The sequence below is a fragment of the Juglans microcarpa x Juglans regia genome, chromosome 1D (genome assembly GCF_004785595.1).
Source record: "Juglans microcarpa x Juglans regia isolate MS1-56 chromosome 1D, Jm3101_v1.0, whole genome shotgun sequence".
NCBI lineage: Eukaryota > Viridiplantae > Streptophyta > Magnoliopsida > Fagales > Juglandaceae > Juglans > Juglans microcarpa x Juglans regia.
The window spans coordinates 49,753,105-49,768,197 of NC_054594.1; positions in this window are offsets into that span (position 1 = coordinate 49,753,105).

A 15,093-nucleotide genomic window follows, 5' to 3' on the forward strand; every position below is an offset into this window, starting at 1 on the left:
AAGGAGAGGCATAGTTGGGAAAGCCATGAGAGCTGAGACCGAGAGAGAGAGCGCTATAGACAGAAATGGAGAGTTTTATTCAACAAAAAATGTTATCACAAAATGGTGGCGAATATGGACAAGATTGTTTTTTAGATTTTAGTCAACAGATGTGAGTTGTCTGCCAAAGTAATAAACAATCCGGCCCAGAAATCTCTTGGGTATAATATATTCCATGGCATGGAACTCGAACTTACCAAATTCAGCAGAGAGAAATAAGAAAAAAAGAAGTGGAAAGAGAAATCAGAGGGAACGGGAGGAGTTTTATTATAGGGTGTTTTTGGTAATTTTATTTGATCCACGTAAGGTGTGTTGCGACTACTCTCCAAACAGGGGCTGCTCCCCATCTTTTTTCTTTTTTTCTTTTTTTTTATCTCCAACATCTATTTTTCTCATTTTTTTTCCTTCCTTCTCCCCTTCTACCCTCCTCCCTCGAAGGCCACTCTCCTCACTGCCAGCCAACAACACACGGAAGTCCCCTCCTCCACCACTCTCCTCACTGTCAGTCGACAATCGTGACCCTCCCATTGCAGCCATCTTTCTGGCGTCAACCCAGTACTACTGTCGCCCATAACCCCAAATTACGATATATGATGCATGAAAAGTTTAACTTGGGATGTGGATGTTGAGAAGAGTGAGAAGGGGGCCAAGAATTTTGTCTTGGAACTTGGATCCCTATTGAATGTTGGTAGACTAATTGATGGGTATGTAGCGGAAATTGCACGTGATTGAAATCTCACGCTCTCTAGTTTTATTGATTTAGCTTAGATGATTCCTGGATCAACAATACCTATTCATGATGGATTATACAAAGCCATCAACATCTGTATGAAGGTAAGATGTTATTATGCCATGCATTTTAATTTTGCCCATCTTTTCAACTCTACCAGAATAATAATTGAGCCCGATATGCACAAAGGAACAGTTTCCCCGCTGCCCATCCTGCCCACCCCCGCTGCCCATCCCTTTGTCGCTGACAACGCCATGTATCTCTCTCTTGAAATTAGGTGCTCAGTTGGGGCTTCGAATTTCCACATTTAAATTATGTGCTCAGTTGGTTGATTTGTGTATACAAATTTTGTATACAAATTGGAACCGGTTTCTGGATTGTGATTTTAGCATTAGATGCTCAGTTAGTTGATTTGTGTATACAAAGTGTGTACTGTTTTTCATAATTTTCAGTGTTTTTCATGTTGCATATTTGCAAGAAATTCCAAAACTCTTATTATATACTTGTTTCTTCTGGACACTGATAAATATGAAACGTACTCACAGTCAAGTGAGGGTAGAGGGGTTGGAGACTCTTGACTACCTTGACAATTGAATCTGAGGTGAGACTTTTTATGTTTATTTTTAATTGGTTGAGATGTGGGAATCTTATCCTCTGGGAAGTGACTGCTATTGCCTATTGCAAACACTTTAAGGCAGTCGGCATTGAGTGGAATAGAACTTTTGAACATTTTGTGGACAAAATCTTTTTGGTGATAGAAAATTAGGAAGAAAAACGAGGTACTTATAATAAGGTAAACTTTGTTGTTAAACAAGGTACTTATAATAGAAAGACTTTTGATTGGATTAATTGCTTCTTTTTCTTCTTTTTCCTCTGGACACGTTCCATGTTTTCTCATTTCTTGGCAGGTGGATTGAGTTTATCTAAATTTCTTGGACGTAATTGCTGTTTTTTCTCAGAATGCCAACCGTGTAACCTTTTGTCTGCATTGAAAAACTAGACTGAACCAAGAGAGTTTTCTTCTCAAAAGGCATAGTACCAGCAATAGTTGATGCAGAATACAAAAAGATGCTTTGCATTGATGCAACAGCAGTAAAGAAACCAGTCACCTTAAAAACAGGTGAAGAATACAAACAATAGACTGTTTTTTGTGGTGGTGGCTACCATTGTTACTGAATTGCTGGAAACCTGGCTCTTGAGCAGAAGTTGATGAATCAGTTGTAATGTACTTTGAGTTGTAATGTTAGCAGTTGTAATGTACTTTGAGTTGTAATGTTAGTAGTTGTCATGTACTCTGAGTTGTAATGTTAGCAATTGTTGACAAAGTACTTTGTTGTCAAGTATGTAAGACATAATTGTAGTTTCACAAGTTGTACAAGACTTAAATAGAAATGAGATTTTGTACTACGGAAGTTGTATAATGCTTGTTGAATCAGTATTTAAATACCAAAATAAGTTGTCTCCACTGCCATCACCAAAATTTACATTTAAACCCCAAAGTTACATTCAAATCCCAAAATTACAGCTCAACCATCTAATTAAATTAAAATCCCAAGATTACAGGGTACTCATGGTTGGGTAAGTATACTATCTTGACTCCCTACTCCAGCATGTATGTCTTTCACCTGCAGATCACAAAAAAAATTGTGAGTGAGGTGTTAAAGGAAAGACTTGGACATGACAATGTATAAAGCGTTTTTAGTTGCATAATTTTACGATATCTCATCTATCTTGTTTTTTTTTTTTACTTTTTCTTTTATTTTTCAGTATTGTCTCCACCGTAGAGACTTGCCGTTTGGATGGAGGCCTACTCTTACTTTTAATACTAACAGAACTACGAACCCCATGATTTTGTTGTTTTGTTTCACTTGGACCAACCTGACACACAACATACTCACACAAAAAATGCGTTCATACTTTCGCTACGCTAGGTTATGGACATTCCGGCCCAAAACGTACTTCTCACATATGCAGGTACCTATTGATGCCGCTCCTCATACAACTTACTCAACCAAGCCCTGTCTGTTAAACCATTGCTATGAACGATGTTGTGCCACTTTTCTTCAAATTCTTAACAGCTTAAAGAATCGTATATACAACTTAATAAAGGGCCTTTAAAGTTGTCATATTGTGATAAGATCCCAACTTGTGAGGTAATTTGAATAAAATGTGTCATAAACAGAATCTATGCTTGGCTTTCGAAAAAACTATTGCTATTGCCACTTTCATTATCCTATCTTGGTCGGTTTTAATCGCATTAGGAGCCCGTCTTGACATACACCTTAACCACTAGTCTAACAACTACACAAATATATACGTGTCCTCATTTGATATACGGTCACATCCAAAAAGTATCAATTGGCCTTGATGGTTAACTCCCACGAAAGGGGCAAATAACATTTTATATTTATTTGTCAAATACGTTGTGTCAAACGATATGACATCTCCAAATGACTCAAATGCTGCCCTACTTCGGGCATCCGCCCAAAACACATTTCTCAACTTCCCTTCTTCATCTAGATCCATCGAATATAAAAAATCATTATTTTTCTCTTGTTGCCGCAACAAATACTTGTGAAATGGCTCTGCATCTCCTTCTCCAAGCAACTCATTATGAACTTTGTTGATATAATTTCTGCATTTTTTTTCTTTCCAAAAGTGAGATTCTCATATCCACTTTTTTCAACAAGCATAGTTTTGTAATTTTTAGCTAAACGGATTCCGGCTTTATCCATCATTTCAATTCTTTTTTTCGACCAACTTAATAATTTTTTATGGCAAGCAATATGTCTTGACATACTCAAGCTCACTGCATGATTTTGTTCGAGGACGACATTGGATAACTGATACCTTCCATCGACTATTTGCTTTATATTAATCTTAGCCTTGCAATCTGTCCCTCCTATCAGTTTTGGCTGATCAACTTTTGATGACTTGCTTATTGACTTGTGATGATGATTGCATGCTATAGTGAAGTATTTTACTTCCCCATAATTCCCAGTAGTCGATGTTCTTTTCGATACTCCAAATCCCTCTTGTTTGGCATACTTTGTGTAATATTCAATAACATCTGCTTTAGTCTCAAATATCATATCAACCTTCGGTTCTTCAACCTTTTGATTCTTGGTATACTAAGATCCATCTTGCTTTTGTTGGTCTACATTAATCAAAACATGATTTATTTAAAATCCGTTAAATATGCCATAAAATAATCGATATTTAAAAGAGTCAATAAAACAATGCCATTAAAAATTCAATAATTAACATCTAACCTCATGGAGTGTCAAGACCGTCACTATCGTCTTTTTCCTCTGAAAATATCAATCGACACGATTTCATCTTGATTATAGCTATAAAATAAAATAATATAAAAATATAAAACAGCTTTATACAAAACCAAAATTATATAACCGAAATTCTTTTTAAAACTCGTATTATACATATGGTTTCATACTAGAACACACTTCAGATTTCAAACATAAAATACACTTCAGACTAGAACACAAATACATACTTCAAACTAGAAAATCTAAGGCAATAGGCACTGAATGTGTAGGCAAATACATACTTCAAACTAGAACACAAATGCATACTTCACACTTTAAGGCAGTCAGCACTGAATGTTTAAAAATCTAATGTGTAAAATGCATTTTTTTTTCCAGGCAATACCAAACAAAAAAAGAAAAAAAAAAGAAATGAAGCAAAGAAAACCAGAATGGAGAGAGAGAGAGAGAGAGAGAGAGAGAGAGAGAGTTACCTACAAGAAAGACAGGAACCAGAGAATGATAGAGAGAGAGAAAGATGTGAAATGGACACAAGGAAGACGAGATGGCATAGACGCAAGGAAGACAGGATGGCATGTACAACGCGTTCACCTTTCAGTCTTTTCTCTAGTATCGGGCAGATCACTTTTTGGAGGAAAAAAAAAACGGACGTGGCATAATTTCACATCAATGTGTGAGATTCCTTTGTGGGATCCTTGTGTATCTGTAGCAGCTCCCCAAAATTAATTGAGAATGTCAGAAAATCAATCAAAAATAGTATTCCAATTCCTTCTTTCAAAAGCAGTATTCTATACTGTAAACGTGGTGGCAACTTTCATAGGCCATTTAGATATTAAAATTATTTTATCTCATCTCATTTTATCATTATAATTTTTTTAAATTTTTATACAAAATGTAATAAACAATTTAACTTTTTTAAATTTTAAAACAATAATATTATTAAAAAAATATTCTAATAATATTTTATTTAACTTTTAACTTTAATATTGACTCATTTCATTTCAACTCACTATCCAAACGGCACCTTAACTTTCATTCCATTGTATGATTCTATATATAATATATTTATCAATAAATTTTTATTATTTAATAATATTAAATGCGCTACATCTTATATAATAGAATGAGAATAAAATGATAATATGGTATATAAAATTTTTCCTTTTCAACTTTACCAATTATGTAAAATAATACGTTGTTTCAATTATAAGAACAATAATTGTAAATGTAATATATTTTATAGAAATATAATTGAATGCACTACAAAAGAGATCCATTTTTACTGGTGAAATATGTCAAAACTTTTTAAATAATGGAAACTCATGATCTCTATTACGGAGATCTTTAGAGAGTAAGAAGAGAAGAGAAATTTGAGAATAATAGTAAAATAGTTTGTAAATAATAGTAAAATAATTTGAATTATGATATTTTATAGGGTTTAGAAAAAGAAAACAAATTAAATAAAAATATTATAAAATTAAAATATTATTAGAATATTGTTAAAGTTAAAAATTTGCTCCCTATACTTTTTAATTCCTCAAAATCTTACAAAAGCTAAAAACCCTTCTATTATAAATTTTTGGTAAAACTTGATCATTTGAACTTAAAGGTTTGACGCTAAAAAGTTTCTAATAGTCATATTTTTCTAAAATCATTAGCAAAGGAAGATTTTTCTCTATTATCATTTTTTCTTTCTTCTCTACGTAATCATAATTTCAAATGGATATATCAAGTTTCTATCCAATAGAAAAAATAATAACTTATTATTAATAACTTGTTACAACCATGATTCAATTATAGGCAATAAGATGAATGAAAAATAGGTAACATGACAGATAATAACAGGGTAAAAAATATCACTTTTTTAATAGTTTAAGAATACAATGAGTTAGTTTTTATAATTTGGTATATAAATTGCAAAACCTTAATAATTTGAAGGTCTGAAGTGTATTTATGTCCTCTTTTTTGTATCGGTCTATATACAAATATGCATTATATAAAGACAAGAATTATTGTAATGTAATTTCTCCGTCAAACATAAATTCTTGAGTTAGCGACCAGGAGGATGACCTCCTTTTCATGAGTAGTGCTACCATCTGTAAATTATCCTTATCAGCAACAATCCACCCTTATATAAGGGACCAACGCTAGCAGCCCAATGTACGATTCTAGATCCCTTATTACCAAGCAATACCCCCGTATTTCTAACTTAAGCACAGAGGTGCACCAAGCAAATCAAGCCACTCTTTTTCCTTATTACAGGTCATTGGTAGTCATAAGTTGGCAATGAAACATGTCCTTAACAATGGCGTCATTTGTGGGGTCATTATAGATTCCTTGAACACCTTTCGACGTGGTTTCACATGTCTACTATGATGCACTTCCAAACAACCCGTGAACATGATATTGCCTTCGCAAATATAGAGGCACAACTTATAGAGATGGAAGAGAAGTTAAAGAAGATGAGTAAAAAGATGGAGGCCCTCCAACAAGAGAATGAGAGCCTTGAACGAAAAAACAAAGCCTATAGCGAGGGCGCCACTCCAAATCACAGCGAACAACCAGAAGGAGAAATGCCCAGTGCAGGCAGAACAAACGTCGAGGAAACAGAGAAATAGAAGCTGCAAGATGAATTGCGCAACCTTGTTGACAAATATGAGGAGATAGCCAAGAAAATGGGAGGATCATCTTAGTCGACCAATTGCTAAACCACACGGGCCTACCCTATAGCTCGGAGATAATGGTTGTGCCACTCCCACCAAAATTCAAGGTCTTGTGGATAGAGCTATACAATGGGTTGCGAGATTTGGTGGATCATTTAGAAACTTTAAAGCACACATGAACCTCCACAGGTTCCCCAGGTGGCATGCCAAGCTTTCCAGTTAATGTTGAAAGGTGTGGCAAGAAGATGGTTCGAGGCCATACAACCCGGATTGATCGATATCTTTGAGGAATTGACCAAAAAATTTCTCATGCAAGTCAAGGCCAGCAGGAGGCGAAAACGACCCGTGGCATACCTTTTGACCATCAAACAGAATGAAGGAGAAAGCCTGAAGGCATACCTCACCTAGTTCAATAAATTAACTACGGACGACCAAGATTAGAAGATTACGTTGGCAGCCCTTTTAAGGGGGTGTGGCCCCGAAGTCCATTCATGGCAGAGCTTGCATGATGAACTCCGTTATCATTAAGAGAATTCATGGACAAGGTCGACGACTTCGTCAACGCTGAAAACACATTACAAGCCTTAATTGCATTGCGGAAGGCATAGATGAAAGGAGAATATAAGGACCTCCAAAGGTTGAGAGGGTGAAGAGTGTCAGAGAAGACTGGCCGAAGCCATAGTGATAAAAGGCGAGAGAAATGAGTGCCCCCAAGGGGACACGACCAAAGGTCTGCTCACAACAACCTGAATGTATAGACAAAAGGCAGGTCAACAGAACAAGCAGAAGGCGGTGGAGCGAAGAAAAGATGACGCTTTTGTACCTATCAATGAAATGATATCCACTGGACAGAGGACCGCTTCGCACTAAAGAGGAGAGTCGATGAACTATGGGGAAGTGCAAGTTGGAGCGTCTAAAAAAAGAAGCCTAGTATTATCAAATGGGCATAGTACCCATTATGCATTTAAATCAAAGCCATCTTTTCATAATGTTGTGTATTTTGATTTTTGAGACAAAAATAACCTGCTAAATTAGGTAAATACAATAGGCAAATTAATCATAATTTCTCATTAATCAACACACAAGACAAGTATTCACATAGAGTTCTACCTCATCTCTCAATTGAGGCCAATAGTAGCAGTGGCAAACCTATTAAGGGGCAGGGGGCCATGACCCCCCAAAGTTTGAAAAAAAATAATATATATTAATTTTTTTTTTGATTTAATAGAATTATATTAATCTCATATTGTGTTGGTTCTCTCTCTAAAAAATTATCTCGGCCCCTTCTACAAAATTATTTTGATCTTATAGATTATTTTAACTCAGAAATAGAAAACAAAAATTTATTATAGTTTTAGCTTTGCTCGGCCCCCTACGACAAATTCCTGGTTCCGCCACTGAATAGTAGGAAGCTTTCAGCAAAGCTCGAGTGCGTTGTTGGCCTGGATGTTCTGCCCACAAAGAATCATGGCACTCCTTGATAAGGTTCCTCCGTAGGTTTCCCCACTTAGGAACATAGATTAGCCACCTTACGGTGTAGAGAAGACCGTCCTCTACCCAAAATCTCTTGGTTTTCCCTTCCTTAGTCATGTTCACCAAGTTCTTGGCTAAGGGATCATGCTCCATGCCTTCACGGATTATGTCAAGTAGCTTTCCTTGGGCTTGAGTAATAGTAGCAAGTTCGCCCTTTCTACTTAATGCATCAGCGACAAGGTTGGCCTTGCCAGGTTTATGCTTCAAGACATAGTCAAACTTAGCCAAGAAATCTTGCCACCTTGCTTGCTTTGGGCTCAACTTATTTTGGTTTTGAAAGTAGCTTGTGGCAATGTTGTCCGTCTTAACTACAAATGTGGAGCCAAGTAGATAATGTCACCAAACTTTAAGGCAATGGATAATAGTCGTCATCTCTTTCTTGCGAGTCTCAATAGCAATGGTATGTCCCTCTTACATAAGAACACTCCCAATGGAAGAGTCGGAAACGGAGGAATTTACCTCTAAGTTTTGGTGCAATTGGGTAGTTCAAGTCTTCAAAGGCTTCTTGACACTTAGGTGTCCACTCCCATCAGTTGTTCTTCTTGAGCAGGTCAGTGAGGGGGAAAGCTCTTGCAGAGTATCCCTTGATAAATCTTTGATAGTAGTTAACAAGCCTAAGGAAAGAACGAAGCTCGGTAACCTTTGTGGGAGGGCCTGATAGTTGACGCATAGCCTTAGAGATCTATCATGCTTCCTTTGAAATAGTACCAGTGCTCCATAAGGTCCTTTTAATGGTCAGATAAAACCAACATCCAATAATTCCTTGAGTTGTCTCCTAAGCTCCTTGAGCTCAGGTGGAGACATCTGACATGGCGCCTTAGCGGGTGGTTTTGCATTGGGTTCCAACTGAATTTGATGATCCACCTCCCTCCTAGGTGGAAGCTTTTTTGGTAACTTGGGTGGCATGACATCCTCATATTCCACAAGAACGTCCATAATCTCCTTTGGTGGCTTGGAGGAAGTCTTCACATTGCCTTCCACCAAGGTAGCCAAGTGTGATATCTCACCCTTCTTACATCCCTTCTCGAATTGCATAGCAGAGATAATTTGAGTAGTATTTGGCTTAGACATGGTGGGTACCATACATGGACCTCCCTCCAAGATGCACATTAAGGTCTCGTTTGAATACAAAAATGGTTTCATCTCATTTCATCTCATCATGACAACTTTATCAAAATTTCACATAAAATATAATAAATAATTCAACATTTTCAAATTGCAAAATAATAATAATATTAAAAAATAATATTCTAACAATATTTTACTCAACTTTTAATTTTCATCTAAAACTATCTCATCTCATCTCACTATCCAAACAGGGCCTGAGTTGTAGTGAGGGAGTGATACCACGTTGAATTGCCTTAGAAATTCCATGCCCAACATAATATTGAAATCATCCATAGGAGCAACAAATAAGTCAACCTTACCTCTCCATGTGCCAAGTTGTCACTCCACACCTCGAGCCACACCATCAAGTAGTTTAGCATAAGAGTTTACCACCTGCAGCCACCTTTGGCCCTTCTCGAGCTAGATTCCAAGCCTAGCAGCCTCTTCCTTCTTGATGAAGTTATGGGAAGCACTCGAATCCACCATAGCATGGGTCTTCTTTCCATTGAGTTTGGCTTTCACATACATCAAGGATCTATCTTTAGTGGATTGCTTGGGGTTGGCTTTAAGAGAGTTAAGAAGTTGTAAACACCCCATGTGTGATTGATCTTGTGCTTCTTTCTCCTCGAGCATAGGATTAAGGGCCTTCTTCTTAGGACAATCCCTAGCCCAATGTGACCCATTGCAAAGGAAGCAAGCATCCTTGGGTTTCCTCTTCTGAGTATTCCCTATTGCCTTCCTTGCTTGTAGAGGGCTTGTCTCCCTTCTCCTTGTGATATGAGGGCTTGGACCTTTTGCTCCTCCACTTTTGGCATGATTATCCTAGGGGGCCTTGGATTTAGAAGAGTTTTTACTCTTGTGATACTCAAACTCCTCCAAAGTTTTGGCAATAGTGAGAGCGGTAGAGATGTCATTGACACTACGACACTTGAACTCTTGAGCCACCCACGATTTAAGGCCATCAATGAAGTTGAAAAGGAGATCCTCTTCACTCATTAGAAATTTGGAGCATGAGGGCAAAGAATTCTTCGACATAGTCATAGATGAAAGTGGTATGCTTTAACTCTTTCATCCTTCCAAGCACTAAGGACCACATTCTCTAGGTAAAATTACCTTTTGAGTTCATGTTTGAACTCATCCCATGTGTTAATGGTGCAAGTGCCTTTCTCTATTTCACCATGCTTACGACGCCACCAAGTACCCGCAAGATTAGTAAGATAGAGGGAGGCAGTGCGTACCTTAATCGGCTCGTCCTGCATTTTCAATGCTTTGAAACAATGCTCCATCTACCACAAGTAGTTGTCTAGCTCTTTGGCATCCTGCTTGCCATCGAATTCCTTCAGTTTGGGAGTATCCACTATTGGAGTAGCTCCCACCCCAAACCTTGTTGAGATTCCCATTAGCCACTACCTACTTGCAAATGGCCTAGTCGGCCCTGGTTTCCTCCGAACTGATCAATGTTCCTCCCTTTGCTCCTAGAGTCTTGCCAACTCACCCAAGATCCGATCTTGGAAGGCAAGGTTCCCCGCATACTTTGCCTTGATAGTGGGGTTGATGACGCTTAGTATGGACTCCTTGAGCATCTCAAATTGGCCTTCCAATCCTAGCTCCTCCAAACTTTGCTCTACAATGTTAAATCGATTCTTGACATCCGCCATCACCACCTCTATCTTGGCAACAGTTTTGTTTAGAATGCTGACCTCCTTGTGAGACTTTTCCTATCCCTCCATCTTGGATAGCATAACAGCCTTGATAGCTCTAATACCAACTGTCAGGGACTTAAAATTTTCAAGCTATCTGTGCGGCTTTAGATGGATTTTTGTCTCTAAACCCCCTAAGTAAGCCTTCCCGAACACCTCAAGAAGAGAGCAAACTTCTAGAGAGAAGCTTTAGAAAATGTTTGATTGCTTTATTGCTTGATGCTTTGAACAAATGAGGCATCCTTTATTTATAGGGACTCTTGGTTACAAAGAATGGCTAGGATTGTGACACTTGTCACTAATCCAATAGTGGGAACATTCTAGACTCATATTCTAGAATACTCTACAAGATATTTACAAAAGAGTAGTTTGGGTATTCTACACTCGTCTAGAAGTTTGGGTAGTTTGGGTATTCGTATACCACACTATTCTAGAATATTCTACAACGGTCTAGGAGACTCTAGAGTTATGCAAAATTCTCTAGAAAAATCAAGGTGATGACACGAGGTTGAAGTAAAAACAGACTCCCAAGTAGTCGTTAATCAGGTATTGGGAGTGTACGCGGCAAAAGGCAAGAAATTGAAAAAATACATACAGTTGACATGGGAAAGGCATGATCGGTTTCACCATTTTAGTATTGAACAAATACCACAGGAAAGTAACGATATAGCAGACAAACTAGCATGGATAGCCTCAGAAATGGAGGAATTTGCCCTGCCATGGGAGGTTGAAAGCAGGGTGATAGAAGTCCCTACTATCGAGACCGAGGTCACCAAAATGGGACCAGAAGAACCGGAATGGGCTCGAAAAGTGACGAGATAGCTAGACATGGGAGAACTCCCAGCTGAAAAGGAGGAAGCGAGAAAAATCAGAAGAAGAACTACGCAGTTCACTCGAATCGACATAATTCTCTACAAGCGGGATTTCTTGATCCCGTTACTGAGGTGCATCTCCCCACAAGAAGTCCAGTACGTCCTAGTAGATATACATGAATGAGTGTGCGGGAACTGGGCTTTTATCACCCTACTTTCAACCTCCCATGGGTTGCCGCACACCTTTCTCACCAAGTGGATAGAAGCAAAACCCTAAATATCACCAAGTTCCTATGGAAAACCATTGTATGCAGATTTGGGATCCTTTATAGCATCATCTTGGACAATCGACATCAGTTTGACTCAGAGAATTACATGGAGCGGTGCACAAAGCTAGAAATTCGATTCAAATACTCCTCTTCATGACATCCCCAGGCCAACGGGCAAGTAGAAGCGACCAACAAGTTCTTGCTCGGGATGCTAAAAAAGAGGCTTACGAATAGATAAAAAGATTGGGTGGAAGAGCTCTTGGGTGTCCTATGGGCATATAAAACTTCTATCAAAACCCCGACGAGGGAAATCCCATTCTCTCTGACATACGAAAGTGAGGTTGTGGCTCTGATAGAGAAGGGATTTCAAGCTACCGCATCCAGTATTTTTTAGAATAGAATGACAGGGCGTTGGAGGTGCACCTCGACCTGCTAGATGAGCGCTAAGATGAAGCTGAAGTCCAAGCGGCCCTCAACAAGAGAAGAATCGAGCGATACTTCAATCAGAGAGTTAAACCTCGAACCTTTAAGGTAGTCAACTTGGTCTTAAGAGAAACTTGAATAACCATGCAAGAAGAAGAAAAACTTGGTCCCTGTTGGGAAGGACCATATGTAGTGATCGCCAATCAATTGCCCTGCGCGTACCCCTTAAGAGATGCCCAAGGAAAGGAATTCCTGCACCCATGGCTAAGCATCTAAAGAAGTATCATCCTTGACCAAGAACTATGAATAAAGTTCATGAATAAAGTTGATTATTTATTCTCGCCTGCCTCCCCGCCAAAAGCTCTTCAACCACTAATGTCGAGTCCTTAGACTCGCTGTGGGTAAACTATAGGGCGTTCAAATCCTCAAACTTTGCGACCATTGACCACTAATGTCGAGTTCTTAGGCTCCCTATGGGTAAACGATGGGGCGCACAAGTCCTTAGACTCCAAGACCCTTGACCACTAAAGTCGAGTCCTCATACTCGCTGTGGGTAAACAATAGGGCATGCTGGCCCTCAGATTGTGCAACCCTCGCCATAAAAATGGTCAAAAATACATTACGAATATCGAGCGATTGAAACACAAAGAATACAAATCAAAAAAATTGGAAACGACTATCATAGTTCAGTAACAAAAGGAAAATTTTCCATTAACTCAAAATATTAATTCTATACAAAGATGGCTGGTACAACCAAGAAAGAAGAATAAACAAAAATAATCACAACCAAAAAGGCGCTATGTTCAGGTAGGAGGAGCTGGAGGAGCCAACGAGGCTACAAGAGTCAGGACTGGGAACGCATTAGGCATGGTGTCATGCCCAAGAGAGTCAACATATTGGCGAGTAGTCTGATCAGGCTTGAAAGGCTCGAGGTTCAGTGTCCTCAAGTCAGTCCGGGGATTCACTAGTAAGAAAGCCCTCAACCTCTCCAGGCTGGTTCCATAGCAATAGCCAAAGCCAAAGGCCCTGTTACGAATTGACTTGCAGCCAGAAGTTGAAGGGAAAAATGAGCAACCTGCTCGCCAGAAGCATCCAACTTGGACTCTAACTCCTTAATACGTTAGTCACGAGCTTTAACCCTGTTGCCAAGTTGATATAGGGAGTCCGACAGTTCGATTTGCCTTTTCTTCTTCCCATCGCAGTCTTCTTTCATCGCCGCATGCCAGCGGGATAGCTCCTCCAACTTCCCTCTTTCCTCCTCCAGGTCAAGTGCCAAGTGGCGCTATGCCTTAATAGCATTTTTCGCGGCATCTGCTAGGTCACCACAGTGCTTTCTCGCCTCCCCCAACTTTGCTTGAAGGCGAGACGACTATTCGTTCTTGCAAGCTCTCTCTTCCCAAAGCACCCTAAGCTTAAAGTGATTGCGAGTAGCCTCATTTCTTGCCTAGTCAAGCTCCTCGCCAAGGATAACCGCATCTTCCCAAACTAGCTAGGTCAACCTCCAACAACCGGATGTACCCATCGGCTTGGTCGATGACTACCTCCAGTTTAGCTTTCTCGATCTCCAGGCATGAGAATTCCTTTCCAGCCTAGAAGGCGGACATGAGCCTGGCCCATACATCGTCTTCCAAGTCGGTCTGCTCATCGACGACCCAAGCCACCAATTGATCCATACCCTGCCAATGCCACATAAAAGTAAAGATTCGAGCCTAAGAAGAAAAATAAGGGCCAAGCTTGACAAACAACTTACCGAGGAAAATAAGTCTCTCAGCTAGGACGTCATGGCACAAAAGGCGTCATCTCTCTCCATGGGCCAGGCCACGTTTAGGGCCCGAGATGGACCAGTGTCCTCCTCGCCTTGAGGAATAGGTCTTGGGCCACGAAAAGACCCTGATGAGGTAAGGTCAGGGATCGCCCTTGGGGAGCCCTACCCCTGTTTCGAAGGTAGGCGGAGAGGAACTCGTTGTGGCGGAGTCAATAGGCGATGGCTACACAGCAACCTACCCCTGCACATGAAAGGAATCAACCACGTTGTCATTCGCCTAAATAGGGAACGACGAGATGCCCTCGACAATGAGGGATGAAGAGGGTCCCTCCTCCCCCCCCCCAAAGAGGCACTAAAGGGCGAGGAAGGAATCAAAACCTAACCCCCACTCAATTCCTAGTCATGGGGGAGCACAAGGGTTTCGCCACCAGAAATAGTCATGGGAAAGGAGCCTGGGGTAGGCTCCCCTTCCCTTATGGTTGTGCCTTCCTTTGAGAGCCAAGATCGACTTGAGGCTCATCAGTCGAGACTCTAGTCTCAACTCCTCCAGTCGAGGTTGAGTTACGATGACAATGGCATCCAAGAGGCCACAAGTAAAGTGGAGTCAATGCCCACATCCTCTTCAACGACCAGCTCCAGGCCAACTGGAGGGGTCAGTGGTAAAGGGAAGTGAGGTGAATGCGTGGAGTGAAGTCCTCGCAAAGGAAACTCGAAGTTAAGGGCAGTGGCCAGATTTGAGAGGGGCTGCCCCATCAAATCGCCTAGACC